The sequence below is a fragment of the Myripristis murdjan genome, chromosome 4 (genome assembly GCF_902150065.1).
Source record: "Myripristis murdjan chromosome 4, fMyrMur1.1, whole genome shotgun sequence".
NCBI classification, from domain to species: domain Eukaryota; kingdom Metazoa; phylum Chordata; class Actinopteri; order Holocentriformes; family Holocentridae; genus Myripristis; species Myripristis murdjan.
Genome location: NC_043983.1, coordinates 27769821 through 27790098, shown reverse-complemented (window position 1 = coordinate 27790098; position 20278 = coordinate 27769821). Strand labels below are relative to the sequence as shown.

Genomic DNA, 20278 nt, shown 5'->3' with positions numbered 1-20278 from the left:
AGGGTAGCTTGAAGTGTGCATGTGTGTGTATGTGTGTGTGTGTGTGTGTGTGTGAGAGAGAGAGAGAGAGAGAGAGAGAGAGAGAGAGAGTGTGTCTTGAGTGTGTGTGTGCGCAGATGAGCGATGAACAGACAGCGCTTGTCCTCAAGTCAAAGAGCTCCAGTGGCTAAAACCCCAACGGGCAGCAACACACGTACACACACGCGCGCACGCACACACACACACACACACACACACACACACACACACACACACAGACAGGTGATACATCATGGATGTGAGAAGGAGAGGGGAGGTGGGGGCAGGAGTGAGAGTGAAAAGAGGGGATGGACAGATGAGAAGGAGGTGGAGGCTGGGGGGTTAAAGGGGCACCCAGTGGGTGAAGGAGACAGAGTCGTAGATTAGTTTCCTTATTTTACGTTTCCTTATCATCTGCATACAGTATGGGCCTATGAAATTATGAAAGTTGTAATCCGTGAGATCTCTGTTTTCATCTTGTGTTCGTATTTTCTCCTTACAAACTACAAACATATATAAACTATAAAGGTAAAACACATCACTTCCTGTGCAGAGGATTTTTCAAAGGAAAAAACACACAGAGTTTGAAACTGCAAATGTAAAAGCTTTCATGAACTGGATATAGACTGAATTGCTTCTGTGTTACATCAATCAGTGATAGACAGTCGAAATTTATTATGTAAAAAATGTCACATGATTAAAATCAAGTAAAACTCCAATATCTGCTGTAGAATCAGACACAGACAGTGTGAAATAAGGTTAACTTTACACTCACAATTCCACTAAGCTACCTCAAAGTTCACCTGTTGTCCTGCCGAGAGTATTACAGCAACCAAAGTGGATTATATATTGTTTAATCACATTAAAGGGCATCGTTTTAAACTCCAGTCGTGACCTTTGACCTTTAAAACACACAAAAACTGGCTGAAAATGGAGGTATTGTTTGGTGGACAGAATCAGTATTTTAGATGCAAATTGTTTGCCCGTGAGGCTTTAAATCTTCTGAGCATATTCAGTAGATACGAGCAGTAAATAGTCACACCAGTCGTTCGCGTGGCTCCTGTGTAGGTTTTTCTGTGGAACCTGTTTCTGGACCTAAGAGGTAAACCAGTTAAAAGGTGGGCTGATTCATCGGGCTGATACCTGGAAATTGGCTGCTGTGGAACAATGTTAGCGCTCCCCCCATGATTACCTGTGGACATTTATAGTGTCGATATATTTTAAGTGCACGGCAGACAGTGCACAGCGACATATGCAAACACAGACCAAACAGACAATCATATTAGTAATAAATAACAAATCCCGGCCACCCTGCTGTCTGTATTTTGGCATCGGTGTCGGCCATTGAAACACCCAAATCAGTCAACCGCTACTGAAAATGATGTATGGTGCAGACTCCACCCATTAAATATTTGGCCTGTTTCGTTCTGTGTGCAGGTCAAACATTTTTAAGACATCGTTTGAGCAGGTTTCTTCAGCCAGTGCAGTCACATTTTAACGCTGCAGTTAGGCGGCCTCAAACAGCAGCAAGACTTTAAATTTCATTACTCAGACTTCATTTTTCAGAAGTCATGTACCTGTATGTCAAAATGCCGAATGTCCTCTTAGCATCTGGGTGAATCTGCACTGCAAAAACTCAAAATCTTACCAAGAATATTTGTCTTATTTCTAGTCAAAATATCTCATTACACTTAAAATAAGACATGATCACCTAAGAAATAACTTGTTTTTAGACTATTTTCACATGTCACGTGTTTCACGTGTTATCATTGGCCAATGAAACAACAAATTCTTAGGTGATCATGTCTTATTTTAAGTGTAATGAGATATTTTGACTAGAAATAAGACAAATATTCTTGGTAAGATTTTGAGTTTTTGCAGTGTGGCGAAGAGCTTCAGCCATTGTGAGTTCACTTTTGACTGGACAGAGTTCAGGAGACAGTTTTCTGTTTCAATTCTAAGTTTCAACTCAGTACTTCCTGGGTGTCACTCTCAGTTTCAAGTGTGTTTGACAGAGTCACAGTGATATGAAGTCATTTTGGGCTGAAAGGGTAAATGTACGGGGACCGCCGGGTGTGGGACACCGTCCTGAGTTAAAGACCCACTTTGTGATTTAGGCCGATAAGGTGGCTGTAGTTTTAGAAACAAACCTTAGCCAGTGCAACTTTAAATCTTGAGGAGAGGAAAGAGGAGAAGAGGAGAGCGGAGGAGAGGAGGAGAGGAGAAGGCGGAGGAAGGGATGAATGGATTGATGGACAGCTAGAGGGAGGGAAAGAGAGAAGTGGGGGTGGAGGGAGGGAGGGATGGAGGGAGGGAGGGGTAGAGTGCAGCAGGAACTTCCCATGCTGGCCTCCCAGTGTGGCTACGTAATGAGGGCAAAGGACCACGCACACACACACACACACACACACACATGCACACACAAGCGCACACACACTCTGGGCTGAGCATGGCCCCACGGCTGATTAGCGGCACACAAAGGCTCCAAACAGAAGTAGCAGAGGACACACAATGGGAGCAGGGCCTCAAGGCGTGGTTTACTTCTGCCCTGAGGGAGGGGGCGAGAGAGATAGAGAGACACAGAGCGAGAAGGAGAGAGAGGGAGGGTCCCACTGAGCCGGACAGGCAGCGAGACGGGGGAGGAGGGACGGCGGGGGGTCGGAGGAGTTCGAAAAGTGACAGAAGCAGCGAGTTGCTCCTGATAAAGACGAGCCGAGTTCACCTGTTCCTCAGCAGACAGGAAAACACTCCACGTCACACCTGTAATCTCCACTTCAGATCGCGGTCGTGCGTTTTATTTCCTCTCACACTGACATGATCCGCCTTTTGGAATCGATTTTTAGAGTCAGGGAGCACCTGCAAACGAGAGCCTCCTTTCAGTGTGTTTCGTTAAAATATGAATTAATGAATGAATGAATTCAACATGCCGAGGCTACAACAGTTCACATTTTGAAGTAACTTCCAGCAGGGTTCAGGGTTCTGTGCTTGTGGTTTATTATGCTCCATCTGTTTTTTTTTTTTTTTTTTCAAATAGATTAACAACACATCTGCACTGGTTTGAGTGAGATCGGTGGCAAAATTCACTTTTTGTCGGCAACAACAGGGCAGCGGTGTCATAAACATTCAGAAAGTGAGACTTGAATGACTTGAGTTGTGGAAATAGAATAAAAAAAATTTACAAAGACGAGAAGAGAAGAGAACAGAAAAGCATTATAGCGCAGAATGGAAAGCATAAAATGGAAATGAAAAGAACAGGGTCAAGCCGAATAGAATAGAACCGAGCAAAATAGAGCAGAATAGAATCGACTCTGCAGGGACTTAGGCAGGACGTTGACACACCATGTCTGCCCTTTTTCTGAATAAACCATACTAACCTTTTATTCAGCCATTTTCACAAACGAATACACTGTAAAATATTTCCCTGAAGGTTTCTTTTAATAGAAATCTGTATAAAATCATTTATTTCACGTGGTCTTGTTTAGCACCAGCTTATAAGTGCAGGCTCGACTTGAACAAGAGAGCGCTGCAGCGGGGACAGATTAAGCACAGATTAAGGTGTGATTTAAAGCTGCACTAAATATGTGTTTTTTTTAGAGAGAGAGGTTTTAGCTTCTGAAATAAAGTTTTGCGTAGCTTTAACACTGAACACACGGAACAAACAAACCAAAAGCGACTAATCCCCGTTCCTGCAGTTTGAAGCCGGGAAGTAAAAGCAGAGCAAACGCAGGGAGGCAAACACATGATATACGTTGCGAATACTGATTCTTTTGAGTTGTACTCTCCGCCCAGCTGCATGGTGAGTGCTTTAACATCATCCCAGAGGCTCTTAGCAGAGATTACTATCTACATATTTCTACAGAGAATGAACATTATATGGCAACGACTAATGAACAAGGTCTTCTTTTCACAGAGGAGCAGCCGCTGCTGTAATCTCCACTGTTCAATTAGCCGGACTGACCGGGACGCCACCTCCACTTCATTAGCAAGGAAGGGAAGGTATGGAGTTAACCCCTCCCTCTCTCTCTCTCACTGTTTTTCTTTCTCTTCTCTATCTCTCTCTATCCCCTCGTCTGTCTTTCTGGGAGAAATAAATCAGCAGCGGAAGAATGAGATTTTCCCAAATTAGTTTCTCTGTATCAGTTAAAACACAATTTCCCCTCTTTTTTTTTACCTTTAAAATTGGAAGCTTCTGGAATATTTATGAAGAGGAGAGAGAGAGAGAGAGAGAGAGAGAGAGAGAAATAAATTGGAGGGGGTGGGGGTATAAATCCACAAAGACAATTTAGCTTTTCCAGCCTCTTTTGCTGTTTTTCCAATTACTTAATGCTATTTAAATACACCAGAGCTGACACACACACACACACACACACACACACACACACACACACACACACACTGTCCTCAGCAGTGGAGAGGCTCCTGAAATAAGTCACGCAGTAATTGTATTTGATAAATCATAAAGGGAGCCCATCAGAGGAAAGCTAGCTGTAATAAAATGATAAAATAGACAATTATGAAAAAAATCCCTGGCCTTTAATTTCCTAAACACACTCCGGAGAGAGGCCGTTTAAGCCAGAGCGATTTGACGAGATGCTCAACACGTTATTTCCCCTCCTCTGACACTTTGAATTACACCACAGTCCTCTGAAATGGCTGTAACATTAGCAGCACGCCGTCGATTCCCACTAACTGCTGTTTCATATCTCCTTATTCCACATAATTGCCATTTCACATTATGTTTTGCAGGCGGCGAGGTCCCGTCAGAGGAGCACATCATGTTTCTGAGAGATTTGCTCGTTGGTCAGCGTCGCTGTGAAGTGATGAGAACATAGACACTGGAATGGTTCATGCCAACACTCGAACATGCGTGGCGTTGAGTGACAGCACGAGAGCCGCAGCAGCAGCTAAATGGTAAGTAATATTAAAAGATATGAGGCCAGGTCTGCCGCTTTTGCATACGCTGCTACGAGCGCTAACCGTGCTGTTTTGCATACACCAGGACCGTGGTCCCCGTTTCCGTTTGACATGAGAGGTGCTCGGTGAAGAACGTAGAAAATGAACCGGCGAGGGCCTTTGTGAACCTTCGTCTCATTTCTGGGTGGTTCGCCTTGCCACGGCAGCAGCTGTGACCAAACAAGCACCTGGCTGCTGGGTGGATCTCTCCGTCGCAGCACAGCAACTCCAAGGGTGAGTTAAAGTTTACACATGAACTCCCTGTGCACAGCCAGCAGGGCTGAGAGAGAGAGAGAGGCACCACTATTGGTCTTTGTATTTGTATTTGTATTTTTTTTTATTATTATTATTTGTATTGGTTCAAAATAATTTGGATTCAGGAAAAAAGTGGGTGTGGCTAAAAACACAAAGAAATATAAAATGACTGAAATTTCTGCTTCTTAAAACCCACTCTAACGACTATGCATTATGCAAATCAAATGAAATGTACAATAGTTTTCAGAAGAAGAAGCGTTTACATGCAGATGTGACGCACCGTCAGTGTAAACTGGACAGGACACAGAGCCGTTACAGCTACAACATTAAAATGCCTCTTTCAATAATTGAACATCAGGGCTACTTTTACTCTTCACACTGAGCCAGGTTTTACTGATAATACTTCTGCACTTGTGGATTTGAATATTTGTTTCGATCACTACCAAACATTAGTAATGAGCGCTAGTTCGTGTTAGCATCGCGAGCTGAAGACGATCCACCGGGGACATTTGTGTGATTTTGGTCTCTGTGTTCTCATCATTAAATGAATAATTTAACCAACAGGACAAGTCTCAAAAATGATTCCCGTAATCTTGGTCATCAAACACTGCCAGGCCTCAGGAGAAGGAAGTAGAGCTACACAAGGCGCCTTGTTCTGTTTTGTTGCTCCAAACTGTACTAAAACTTAAGTGCTGATACCGGTATCATATCTCAGATTTCAGTGTTTGAACAGCGATATCAAAGAATACTCTGCTTTTTGTCTGATTAAAACATATTCCACCGAGCTCCCATGAGGCCGGCGTTTCCTGTACTTTAATGCATTAATACGAGCTGAGGAAATGTTTTCCCCAGCTAGAGAGCCACCACCATGTCTTTGTAAAATGATTTAGTTCATGTCACGGTATTGACAGTGAAAATCAGATTTATTGCCATTTCCAGAGGACTGTTGCGGTTTGGTGTGAAATGTCAGAGTGACTTATGACCAGAGGTGAGGAGAGGGCGGCAAAATATATCAGAAAATTACTGGAAGCTCCAGCTGTTTACCGTATATCCAACCTACTATTCAGACACAGGTATTAAATGTGAATGCCCTTTCTACCCACCATCATAACTGCGGCTTATATAGGCCAGTGTGGCCAGTCAGGTCAGGTAACACGACCACACAAACTCCTCTAAGCTTCGAGAGACAAACCTGCACCGTCTCATTAAGTTTCACTCTGTCAGCCTCACATCTCTTATCATTATTATTATTATTATTTTTCACAGCCATTTAAAAAATCACAGCCCCCACTGTTTCTTGCTGTTCAGAGAGGCATGACAGTGGAGGATCTGCACCACAAAGAGTTAAAAACCAGGCCTTTGGTGCTGCTGTAAATGTAGCCAGACACTCATATGTGCAAATACTGGAGGATCCTGGTGTGTAAAATGACATGGAAAAGGAGATTTTCCACTGCTGGGGTTCCACAGTGTATTTCCTCCAGGCAGCAGCAGAGAACTGATTGAATTCTGTGTGTGTGTGTGTGTGTGTGTGTGTGTGTGTGTGAGAGAGAGAGAGAGAGAGAGAGAGTGAGTGGGGAGGGGGGTTATTGATGAAACCTGTGTATCTCTAACATCGATGTTTTCTCTTATTAGTTGAATTAATGGTTTATTGTGCTCCCAGTAGGTTCTGCAACCTCAAACCCATTCAGTTTTTTTTTTTTTTTTTTTTTTTTTAATGCACATTTTCTCATCCCCAAAAAACTTTCTTTTTCATGATTCCTGAAAAGCGGACTTCCTAGAGATATGAGGTTTTCATCTTACAGCAAGTTGATTGCAGAGAGAGAGGGAGAGTTATTACATTTACACACACCTGAGAGCCCTGTCTATCTCCACCCCTCTCTCCCTCTCTCTCTTTCTGAGTCACACACACACACACACTCACACACTCACACTCTAAGCCTGTCTCTCTCTCCCTTTTTTCCAGGTAATGCCGTGTTACATCATGAAAAGCAGGAAGACAGGAGGAGTGGTGGAGGAGGAGGAGAGGTCGATGACATCACGGACGCTCTCACACTCCTGTTAAAACCTTATTGGCTGAACGCCTCATGCCGACTCATGTGAGCTGGACTTCCCTGAGCTGAGCTGAGCTGAGCTGAGCTGGGTGAACTGGGTGAACTGGCGTCTGCAGCTGGGACACGTCCTGATGTGGGGGGGGGGATAGATTCTGAATAACCACAAATTAAGACATGCAGGAGAAATCCCTGTTTCCAGATTTTGTTATTTGAATGGAAAACAATGGGACTTAAAGCACCTGGGACGCTCCTGCAGGTCTAATGTACCTGAGACTGATCCAAACAACACCAGCCTCGTCTATTTTAACACCCGATAGAGGCGTGGAAGTAGACTAACACATTCAGTTTACTCTCCTTATTGTAACTGAGTAGCTTTTTTCGAGTATTATCTCAAGTCACTAATATTAAATCATTCAACTGTGTGTGTAGACCCGAGGATTTTGCTATTTTTTACAAAGTACAAGTGTCATGAACTAATCCTGTACAGCGTCTCAGTGAATCCCACAGAGGTGTGTGAAGGTAGCATTAAAGTAACGATGACATTAAACGATCACACTGATGTGATCCAGCTAGTTGGAAGCTAGTACGACAAAGGAAAGAAAAAAAAATATATACATAAAAACATCAGTGTTGTAGCATTAGTGAATGATGGAGGACTTTTTCTGTTTGTGTTTTTTTTTGTTTGTTTGTTTTGTCTTTTTAATTTTTCAAATGGACTGATGAGATGTGCTTCAGTTAGACATTTTCAGTTTTATATCAGTTATTTTTTTTTTTAGCCTATATTTTTTAGAACAGTGAATTCTAACATAACTGAATTATTTCTAACTAAACAGCGGGGTTAACCTTCATGTGTTTTGTCTGAACGCTGTTTTCTCTTCTTTTTCTTTGTATGGAAAGACTCACCTGAATACACGTATAAATGAGCTACTTTCTCCTTTTGCTGAATAATGTCTCACATCAATAATTTTGCTTTCACTCAAGTAAAAGCATCAGTAAAGTAACCGCAGGCAGCCTGAGTAGAGAATTTGGATGCTCTTTTAGAGTTTGATGTCAGATCATGAAAATGTTAACGCAGGAACTAACAGTGATTTTCTGTTTGTGACATTGTGGTAAAAGTGTTTTTGTGTCCTGTCTGTCATCGCCGCCATTAAACCAGTCAGCCGTGTGTTTGCTGTGTTTCTGATTTATGGGATAAAATATGTGATGTCAGATTTAAGATTTAGAGGAGATGAGAGGGAGATTTACGGTTTTAAAGAGAAAGTTACTGCTCAGACTGCTGAATCTGCTCAAGGTTTGAGGAAGATAATTCAGAGCAAAGGGAGAGAAAACTTGTTTAAAGTTTCCATTTTCCTAATGAAGTCTTTAGTTTCTGTGTATCAACTCACAAACACACTCTCACTTTGTTGCTGTTGAGTTAATAGCTCAGCGGAGGGGGCACTAATATAAAGTACCCAAATCAGAAAAGGGATGTCAGCTCCATCTAAAAAAAAAAAATTAACTTTTCAGTTTTACAGCGCTTACCCGCAATAACAAGATGAATCTATGAAAGAGGAGATGAAATACGGTGCAAGAGGTTAAGAACAATGTGGAGGACTAACAACACGAGGTCAAAGGTGGGAAAAACAGTCACACACGGTAAAATGAAGTCTGCAGCGGTTTGTTTTGAGGGACGATGCGAGCGCTATTATGACTTCCTGTCAACAGCTTGGATTGTATCTCTCCGTCACAATCACCGGTTGCATAAGTGTGTACAAAATATGCTTTGGTAGCTTACAGTACAAGTCAAGGTTAACTTACCCCAATTCAATCCCACTCGTGTTCAAACAATGTGAAAAAAAAAAAAAAAAAACACTCTGCAAGGCAACACTGACAGTTGCCTTGCATAGATAACTCCGTCTAGACAATATGCTCCATAAAGTTCTTGTTATTATCATTTCAAAAAGTCTGCATTAACACCAAGCTGAAAGTTAGAAGAACATTTTGGGTCCCGTCGTGTTAAAGCGTCTACAAAACGTATAATAAAAGTTACACTGCTGCTAAACTTTTCTCAAAGTCAGCAGTTGTTTTTCAGAGTTTTCCTCCCTTTCCATTCATTCCACTGCGACATGAAAATGACCTTTCAGAGACTTCGGACTTTCTTCACTCCGGTACTCCATCGCCACCATGAAGTCGTCCACGTTAGTTTTCCTAAAAGCTGCAGCACAGATTCCTCCACCAGAAAATAGTCCCTGTTGAAATGTTTGCTTTACACAGAGAATTATCCGTTCTGTAATCAATAGTGACAACTTCGTTAGGCGTAGAAATGGTTTATTGTATTGTAAAATATGGGTAAATTGTCATAAATGGGCCAAACATTCAAAATGTCTTTAACCTCCAGCTGCTCCAGGCTGAAGGACACGTCACCGTCACGTCGTCTCCCAACGAAGCTGAGGAGCCGCGGAGCCGAATCTGACTGTCCAACCCTAACCCTTTCCTTTCTTTCCATAATTTCAGCAAAAGTTCACACCCGCCAAGTATTCACATGACGAGATTACCTATGTGTAGCAAGTTTCACACGGCAGTTTTACAAATTTTTTTGCACATGAACTGGAGTAAGTTAGCCGTGACTCCTAACCCAGCAGAGCACGCTCCGTAAACAGTCATGCAACTGATATTTGTGAGGCGACGAGATGCAGCCGTTGGGCTTTAATCCCAGGAAGTGGGATTCCCGGGAATACCCGTCCAAACCTTGTCCCATTTGCTGAGACGTCATAAGAACGGGCTGCACTTGGTAACTTCCTGTTGGCCCATTAAATTCCTCTGTTGTAGGCTCCAGCATCTAAATGAGGCTAACATGCTGCTTTGTGTGGAAATATTTCAAAAGATTTAACAAAGAAGATGCAGAGTGTGTGTGTGTGTGTGTGTGTGTGTGTGCGCTCCACTAACAGGACATGGAATCCATCTCAGCTTAATAGAATTACATTGAATACACATGAATACACAAATTTCTTGCTTTAACAAATTTTGTTTATACGGTGAAAAACTGCCAAATAATACACTGTAGTCGTACGGTTGGCAGCCTGAAGGTTTGTGCTCATTTCTCCTCGTTGCTTTTAGAGTCACTTGAAATCCGGCCGGCGCAAAAAGACCGGAGACTTTAAGACAAATCCAGCTGCTGGGACAGGAAGTGTCACATCGTCAGGAACAAATATGAATCCCTAGTGACCAGGACTGATGAGGAGAAGCCAAACAGGACTGATGTGATCCTTTTAGAGGTGATCTAGACGAGGATACTGGATCTGATCCTTCATCCAGAAGAGAAGAGGAGGAGGAGGAGGAAGGATCACAAATCAGAAAAATGTCAATCAAAATGTCCAGCAGGGTTTCTGTTTGGATCCAGTTTCAGTTCTGTGACAATTTTCATATATATCCCCATACACTCCTACTACTCCTGTTCCTACACACCCACAGCCTATAGACAGGCATAGTCAATGCACGCACGCACGCGCACACACACACACACACACACACACACACACACACACACAGGGAGCAGAAGCCCCTGGGTATCTGCAGTCCAGTGGTGAGTGTAAATGATCACACTGCTCTGGTCATAACTCACAGCCATATAGGCTAGTGATGGAAGCTGACACCCAGTGTGTGTGTGTGTGTGTGTGTGTGCGCGTGCGTGTGTGTGTGTCATCTTAGACTCTTCATGTCGCCTCCCTTCTCTCCTCTCTCTCCTCGTCTTCCTCCCTCCTCATCCTCGATGCCTGAGGGGATGAAACTGACTCGGTTACACCAAACAGACCCCCCCTCCTCTTCTGTCTTTACCCCCTACACACACACACACACGCTTGTTTGCACTCACTCTAGAGCTGCATTAGTGTGCTTAACCTTATTGATTAGGTCGTCTCCAATGAGGCTGATCAGGATGATCCATCACTGATATCTCTGTTTACTGGAAGGAGGTCCATTGATATTGATGGATGGTAGTTTGATCAGTAAACATGCTGTGAGAGGCGCACACACACACACACACACACACACACACACACACAAACACATTAACAATGGTCTCATTTTCACTGTGGATCACAAACTGACTCGGCCTTTGATGAAACACAGGACAAAACTTTTAGCTGCCAAATCAGATTTTTTAATTTTTCCCTGAGTCACACCGGAGCGGTGAGGTGTTTTTTCTTTTGTGGATTACCTGCCTCCTTTCAGCAGAGCAGCCCTGCCACGCCCATCCCAGGAGAGGTACAGTGGCCACATTTATATTGGGATCAAACCCCTGTGTACCTAAGGATGATGCAAAGGTGAGCCAAATATATCACAAACAGGGTTATGACCTATCACCGCTTCAGCTCTTATTTACGATTACATTACAACACCAGTAAAGAAACGATAAACACTAAAGCTATAAACCCTAGATTTCACTGTCTTTTTGGGTTTTTTTTAATAAATATCTGAGACTCAAAAGCAGGAGAACGAGTGCCGACTATAAATCTGTAATTAGTCACATGGAGCATGGCTGGTAGAAGGTTTTTTTTTTTTTTTCCAGTTGTCATTTAAGTAACACAGCTGTAAAAAAAGAAAAAAAAATGCTTCAGATTTCTCAATCAGGGTTATTACGGCATAGCGAGTGTCATATTTCTCTTTGCATCTTCGCTGCATTTGATAAGACTGTTTCAGGGATCCAGCATGGGGTCGGATTAGGATTAATTTAGTGAATAACATTATCAGCGGTGTGATGGGACTTCTCCACTAGGTGGGGCTATGACCCGACGTAGCTCTCTGTATACTGACTGTGTGCGTGCACTGTGCAACGTGGTGGCTAGTGCTAAAAGTTTAAAAAAAGTATCTCTAAGGAGTCCAGACACTCATCAACGTTCATCGACTGGGCTGAAAATCGCCCAATCCGGCAACACTGCGTAACATTTTCCACCCCGGATCCGGTTATTTTCCACTTGCAAGCAGAGCCACCAGGTGAGGCCGAATGTATTACACACCTGCCGCCACCGGGGGAGCAACACTTCACCCTTCAGAGCACTGACAAAGACTGAAGATGGCGTTTTTTCATTAGTCACCTTCTCCGTTCTTGATCCTGTGCGCCCGTCACTGGAGTGTGTTATGTTTTCTTTATGTTCAGGTTTCAGTGTTTCTACCCTTTTTATCATAATCCGGTGTGAGCCTCCCCTCAGCCGTTTGTCAACCATACAAATGAGCGTCACGGAAAACTGAATTAACTCTGTTCAGCCGCATTTCATTGATTTGCAGTTATTTTTATGAATCGGGCTCACCTGGGCTTCAAGTCAAAAAAAATGATTTTACTGTTGAGATCAAACCCACTTCGTTACACTGAGCTGTAAACGAGCCGCCCAGCAGCCTTCGCCACACGTGAGCCGCTTCCCTTCACGAAAACGTGACGTGTGAAAATTTGAATTTCACTTAACTCTGATTGAATATTCACATGTGAACTAACATTTTCCCATTTGAAAAGAAAACATTGTCACATATGAACTAGATACAGTATTTTCACATGTGATTTGATATTTTCACTCAAATGAAATTTTCCACATGAAACTTGGCCGCACAAACTCCTGTGGAATTAGCGTTTTTTCCCGTGAGACTGGCTTCTGAAGCCGACTTTCTCATGTTTTCAGGGCGGGTGATCTGGACTTCTCCAACATCAGCAGCACATTATCAGCTGATTGATAACGCAGTGGAGCTGAACACTCATGTTATCTGTTACGGTTGTGTTTCTCACACTGCAGACAAGGAAACATGATCTGTATTACAATTCTGACGCACCTTAAGGATTATTGGCGTATTCACAGCTCCGTGCATACTAAATGAAGGCAATGAGGTTGGAGCAATTAAAAGGGTCGAGTTTTTTAATGGAAAAAACTCCTAAATATCTAATTTTGTTGAACAGAGATTTGATTTTTAGGCTTAAATCATTAAATAATGGGTGTAACAGTTGTGCCTAATAATTTGTTCCTTTCTGCTGAACAGAGAAAGCAGGCAGATTTTTTTTTTCCATGTTTAATTACTGTGTTTCAGTCCCTGGGCCGTATGGAGTGAGGGGCTGAGCTAAGGGACGGGGGCATGTGTGTGTGTGTGTGTGTGTCTGCACGCACATGTGTGTGTGTGTATGAGCTTGTGTCCAGAGCATCCTTTGTGTTGCTGGAATTAACCATGACTTGTCACGTGTCACCGGCCGCTAACCTCCAACCCCATTCAGGAACCATCGCTTGTGTGCAGGCGTGTGTGTGTGTGCATGTGTGTGTGAGTGTGTGTGTGTGTGCATGTGTGCATGTGTGAGTGTGTGAGTGGGTGTCTATGCGAGAGAGAGGGTGAGCAAGAGCGAGAGGTCAAGCTGTCACAAACACAAGCAAAATCATTGTTCCTCATGGAAAAACACACATTCTAGTACACACACACACACACACACACACACACACTAACAAACTGGACTTAAAGGTGATACATGTAGCATTTTTAAACATGAAATCTTAATTTTGGTGTTATCACCCTAAATAACTGAGGCCAGGGTGGAGGTGACTGGTGGCCTCTGAGTGCGTCTCTAAACTGAGACTACATTTCCCATAAAGCCTTGCTGCTTCTGCTCTTCTTCCCCATCTCACGCCAACCTTTCGTTTTACTGGTTGACATTTTTGGCCACTTCCTCTGGTTTAGCATCAAGTCTCCATCGAGGCTACGCTGGGACTGGACTTTATTACTGGATTTATAACAGAAACATCAAAACGTGGCAGATTCTCTGTCCTTTATTGTGAAACAGGAAAACATTCGGACATCCTGCCCGGTCGAAAAATTCATTTTCCACTTCGCTGTGACTCAGGAGGATAAAGCTGGACGATGCTGGAAGTGATTTTTCCGTCTTTAGTCACTTTCCAACACCGTCCTCCACTGTGAGAGGGGAAATTAGAGCGCCCTCTTCCTGTTTTGTGCTGTAAATCAGCCTCCCTCTGTGCCGTAAAGCAGTCCTGCACATCCTGCATAACACTAAGAGTGAATTTTTACACTTTTTGTTTAAAGGAAACATAAAATCACGTCTTTATTTACCAGCAAAGAGTATTTTAGCGTGTATTCGCTTTTTGTTCTGATACATGTGTATACAGGATATGGGAGTGTTGCTCAAGGGCACTTCAGCTGTGTCATTACTGGTGATTGATCCAGCAACCCTCTCAGTTCTGAGCTAACACGCATAAACAGCCTGCTGCCCTGTGTGTGTGTGTGTGTGTGTGTGTGTGTGGGCTGTATTCATTTATGCGTGTTTATACCTGTGTGTTCGTAGCAAGGGTGTGTAGGGAGCTCAGTGGTGTGTCATAGAACAGCTGAACACACACACATACACACACACACACACACACACACATACGCACACTGTAATTGAAAACGTACCCCTTTAACATTGTGAAATGCCCTTAAGCCCGCTGGAATACTCTCTCTCTCTCTCTCTCTCTCTCTCTCACACACACACACACACACACACACACACACACACACACACACACCAGTGAACCCAGTGTGAGAGAGCAAGACAGAAATGGTTTTATATCGTTACAGTTCAGCTATAAGGTTAGGAAGGTCTCTCTCACTCCCCATCAATTCTCCTCTCTCTCTCTCTCTCTCCCTCTCTTTCTCTCCCTCTCTCCCTCCCTCTCTCTCTCTCCATCGCTACTCTCTCACAAACATTCGAGTCATGAACCTCGCTCGTGGAAACAGACCCACAGGGACTACAGGCAGGTTTTGGTTCAGGAAGTTACAGAGGATTACGATGAGACTACATTTCCCATGATCCCACAGGTGGAGGCCAAAGAGCAGGTGCACGGAGGGAAAAGGAAACGCTCAGTGAACTCTTCCTGGATAAATAAAGTTCATACTGGATTTGTGCCAAATAAGACCTGTGACAGCAGAAAACCTCAAACATTTTGTATTTATTTATTTATTCATTTATTCATTCATTCATTCATTCATTCATTCATTTATCTATCAGTTAATGGCTTCAGTTTTTCACAACAATACTTTATTAAGATACAAAATAATAGACTCCACAGGACACCCCGGGCTCACACACACTGAAGAATGTGTCCAGTCACATGACTGATAAGTGTGTGTGTGTGTGTGTGTGTGTGTGTGTGTGTGTGTGTGAGCCATTGGTTTCTCCATAGAAAAAGGCTGAATAGGCCGACAGTCGGAGGGTGAATTGGTGCCACACTCCAAATCTCACTGCTGTGTCTGTGCACGCTGACAGAGATCCTTGTTTTACCCTGGGGAACACACACACACACACACACACACACGCACACACACAACAAATATGAAACCATTAAAAGTGTTTTCTGCTGACTGACGAACCTCCAGCTCCTCTCACCAACATTCAACATCACAATGAAAAGTGTATCGTGAGGTGAGGTGATAGATCGTATTGGAAATCAATAGAGTGATGATCCATATCGCTTAAACAGTTTGTGCAGCGCTGAAATACAGGCGACATTTTAATTCATCACACGTTTCAGCTCATTTTCAATCTGAGATGTTTCTCTGTGCTTTTCCTCCCTGAACATCCGGCCTGGGTTTATTTATTTATTTATTTACCCACTTAATCAATATTATTATTATTATTATTATTATTATTATTATTATTATTGGGAAAAATGACACTTTTATGGTTCACATACATGACACATGCATTTCTCTCATCTCTTCTCATCTCATCTAATCTGATCTAATCTAATGTCTCTCCATTCAATCTCATGTAATCACTTGTAATATAATCTCATTTCAAATCGGCCCATCTCTGCTAATCCCGTCGATGTCGTCTGTTCCAAAATCTAATCCCATTTCTCTTCAAACCATCTCTGCTCATCTCGTTACGCCAAATCATTTCATCTTTTTCTAATCGAATCGAGTCTAATCTCAGCCAATCTGTCATCCCAACTCATCTCATATTTTCTCATTTAATCTCTTTTTTTTTTTTTTTTTTATCTCGGTCCATCTCTCTCGCGACGTCGTCTCATCATCTCATCTGTCACAGTCGGAGCTCCGTCCTCCGGTCTCTTCGCCTCCGCTGCCATCTCATCCTGTTTCACTCCTTTTCATCATCGTCGAGTTCCATCTCCTCCCATAATGCACTGCTGTATAATATAAGGTAATGCAATATCATGTGGTGTCACATCATGTAATGTGCTGTCTTTGGCGAGCGGACGGGGAGACGCGGCGCTGATGAAGAGCAGCTGATCGCCAAACACAGAACCAGACAACGCTCCTTTCTCCTCTTTCTCCTCCTCACAACAGAAAATGGCCGATCACAACCACGTCTGTCTTCCTCCCTGTGTCACCCCCCCCACACACACACTCCATTTCCATCTCCAGTCTCTGGCCTTTTCCTCTGTCATCCTTTCTTTCCCTCTTTCTCTCTCTCTCTCTCTCTCTCCATCCCTCCCTCTCTGCCTCATCACCGCTGATTTCCCTTTGGACACCGAGAGAAATAAAAAGTCCGGGAAAGAGGGAGGGAAGGAGTGACGGAGGACGGAGCGCAGAGAGGAAGACAGACACAAAGAGATTATCCTACAAACTTGAAATGAACCAAGAAAATTAAAACTATCACTGAAACATAATGTACACCACATTACATTTTTCTGAGGGTCTGAAATGGTTTCAGATGAAAGTTGTTTTTTTTTTTTTTTTTTTGGTTCTCGAGCCGAGGCTCCTCTGAGGGACGACGATCTCTCTCCGGTCCTCTCTCAGCCAAAATCATAATGAGACAGAGGGAGAAAAAGAGAGGAGAAGAGATGAAATGATGAAGATTAAATGGAAAATGGCAAAGTGCCATCCGTCTATCCATCACGGCGCTGCTCTCAAATCATCCAGCCTCCGCCCGCCCGGCCCTGCCTCCTTCCCAGCAGCCTCCACTCCTCCGTGGCGTCGGCCGTTTGACAAAAAAAACCGTCTTCAGCACAAATGTGTCTTGCAGCTGTGCCGTCTGATGGGCATTTCCACTCATTTAAAAGCGTATTTGTCGTCTAAAATAATGAAGAGGTGTGAAAATGTTCACCCAATAATCACAACCATCTATCTGGACCCCAGAGGAGCGCGCACGCATCCAGTTAAGGAAAAGGGGTAATTTAAAATAATGACTTTTCTAGCTGGTGGATTTTTAAGGAATTATCATATGGATTAAAAGCTACATTTTTTTTTTTACCGTTTTACTGAACTTCTATATTGTTTTCTTTGCTAACTTTAATATGAATTATGAGGTTTTCTTCTCCTTCTTCCCCTTTGTTTCTTCCCATTTTTAAAAATTTTGTTTGTTTATCTCTTTTAGTTTTCATACTTGGTGTATATTTTTGTCTGTCATGACACATAAAAATGAGTGATGTGATGTTTTGTGTGCAACCCAGAAAGAGCTGCAAGCTAATAAACTAATAAACAAATAAACAAATAAGCTTCACCTGGTTTTAGCTCTTTTTGAGGTTAGAAACCCTTTCAGTTTCCATACAGAACAATGTGGAATGTGTGGCTGTGATGATGTATGTATGTTTTTGAGTTGTATTTTATTGAAACACTGGAGGAATGGTACAGAAAACAAAAACACACACAGTGAAATATCAACCCTAAACACACCGGCACCTGCCGACTAAATGATCAGTTTAGTTTGAAAAGCAGGAGCTGTGTGTTTGAACTGTAGCCTCAGTGTTAAGTCACCTGTTTGTCATGTGACTAACCTTAGAAACCCGAGCAGATTCATTTGGTTTCTTTCAAAAACAAATGAGAAAAAGGCAATAAGAAGCTCAAGAAATGACTCAGAAATTGGCAAAAAAAAAAAAAAAGAAAAGAAAAGAAAAGGAAAAAGCAAAAACAAACAAGGAAATAACCTGAAATTAAGCAACCCAAAAAAAAAAAAAAAAAAAAAAAAAAAAAAGACCTGAAAATTAGCCAAAACGAGATATACATTTTCATGTGACATAATTTTAAATATAGTAATACATTTTCTGGACATTTTTTAAAATAATTTTCAAATATTTTCTCAATTTCCCCCAAATTTCAGGTCATACTTCTTTCTTTTCTTCTCCTTTTTTCCTACTTTTTAAAGTTAATTTCCAAGCCGTAAGTCATTTTCTCGTAACCTTTTACTGACTTCTTGCACATTCTTGCAAAAGTTAAACGCTTGTGAAAGCCAGACGCCTTTTGACAAGCCAGTAAATCTTTAACACGGCCTTGATCGCATGTAACTCCGGAGATCTGACGTCGATCCACTTTTTAAAGGCTGAACAAGAGCGACGTTTACGGGACGCCGAGGAGCCCCGCGCCACGTGACCGACCTCCCGCCCGCACCTGAACCCAGAAAAGACGAGGCTCCCATGATGACGGTCCACCAGCCGGAGGCGTCAGCAGGTCTGTCGCTGGTGTCTTCAGGTGCGACGCTGGAGGGGCGGCGTCCTCTGTGCTGTCGCCAAGGTGAGACTCGGCATCCTTCACATCGGCTGGCACGGAGTTTGGTGTTAAAACCGGGCTGCTAATGAAAACCACAACGGCCAAACAAAATGTGTGCATGGCTCCGGTACAGACGTATAAACATGACGGCCAGCTCGGCTCCCGGCTCTTGGAAAACAAAGAGCGGCAATAAAAGCGACGCGGGCACTGTGAGGCGAGCGGGAGCCAAGCCGGCGGCGACTCCTGGACTAGTTGTCTCATTTTGTAGAGAGCTCACAAACGGTGATGCGGTCATACATATTTATAGGCCTTCTGTCACAGACAGGTTAGCCCCGTCACTTAAAGCGCGCAGGATAAAGAGCCAGCCACTCCGATATTGCAGTGCGTCCCAGCGGGCGTAATGTCAACGCGCTGTGGATTATTTCTTTGTTTTCACGAGGAGAAAACTTAATCACCTTGAATTGGATCTCCTTTACCGTTGACCACTGAGAAGCGCAGGACGTTGTGTGTCTGCGTGTGTGTGTGTGTGTGTGTGTTTCCTGATCATTTGGACCATGAAGAACAGAAAGAGTTTGCAGATTAAGGGAGGCTGTAGGGGATTAAGGTCATTTCCTGTCTGTAAGCTGTAAATTAGCCCTGCGGTACCACAGGGGAGAAAACAGAGCCACGACTGCAGTCCTGCTTTACTTTAACTCTGCACAGCCGCCTCTTTAAACATGGACACAGACCCGACATGAGCCGAGAGCTGGTATTTTACTTTTACTTCACTAGTAGGGGTGTACAGCCATTGAACTATTTGTATTCGGGCTTTTAAAAAACACTTCGGATTCGTTATTCAGATTCGGGAAGAAACCGGAAGTGGGTGCACTAGAGACTTCCGCCCAGTTTAGCTCTTGGCTAACCCTAACCCTAACTAGAATGGGAATAAAATAATTTACTCGTGCGGCTCTTCTAGACTTTCCAAACGTAATCGGACTGAATGGATCAAATTCTGCTGGTGAAACGAGTCGTCTCGCGGAGGCTGTGACACTCAAAAAAAAATATCTCCACTGTTTTATCGCCGCTTCTTTCCTGTTATTGTCTATGAGAAAAATGCTTTTTGGGCCACGGTGCATCACGTGATGGATGTGATTGGCTCAAAACACGCAACAACATGTTTTTTGTTACGTTTTGTTTTAATCTCTTGTAACTGGCTCAAAATCAGGCTCAAAACACGCATCCAAACGTTTTTTTTTTCTTGAGAAAAAAGCTCCCGAATAATGAGGAGAAACTACGGACAGAAAGACCTTTCAGGATCAAAGCATTATTTGTGCACTTCCACATATCGTATTCGGGTTCGGGTAAATACCGAGTCACTAGTACCCAGATCAGGGGGAAAACAACCCTAAAGTACCTTAACTTTAAAAAAAAAACAAAAAAAAAAAACAACCATGAAGCTTTTTTATGTAGGTTTATTTGTTCTGTGTCCCAATGATAACCGTCGGGGTGTTTTCCAGCCCCCTCCAGTTCAACATGAAGGGTCAAAAACCATCGCAGAGGAAGCAGAGAAAACAACT

The 20278-nt window shown here is 43.0% G+C and overlaps 1 long non-coding RNA gene across 1 annotated transcript in view; it reads left to right on the top strand.

Moving 5' to 3' along the window:
• Positions 1–8442, top strand: part of LOC115358097 (uncharacterized) — a 90996-nt gene extending 82554 nt beyond the window's left edge. The window contains exons 4-7 of the long non-coding RNA XR_003928153.1: positions 3929–4014; positions 4765–4929; positions 5018–5205; positions 7190–8442. This is a non-coding gene — a long non-coding RNA (uncharacterized LOC115358097). The remainder of the gene's footprint in view (positions 1–3928; positions 4015–4764; positions 4930–5017; positions 5206–7189) is intronic.
• Positions 8443–20278: the final 11836 nt, after the last annotated feature.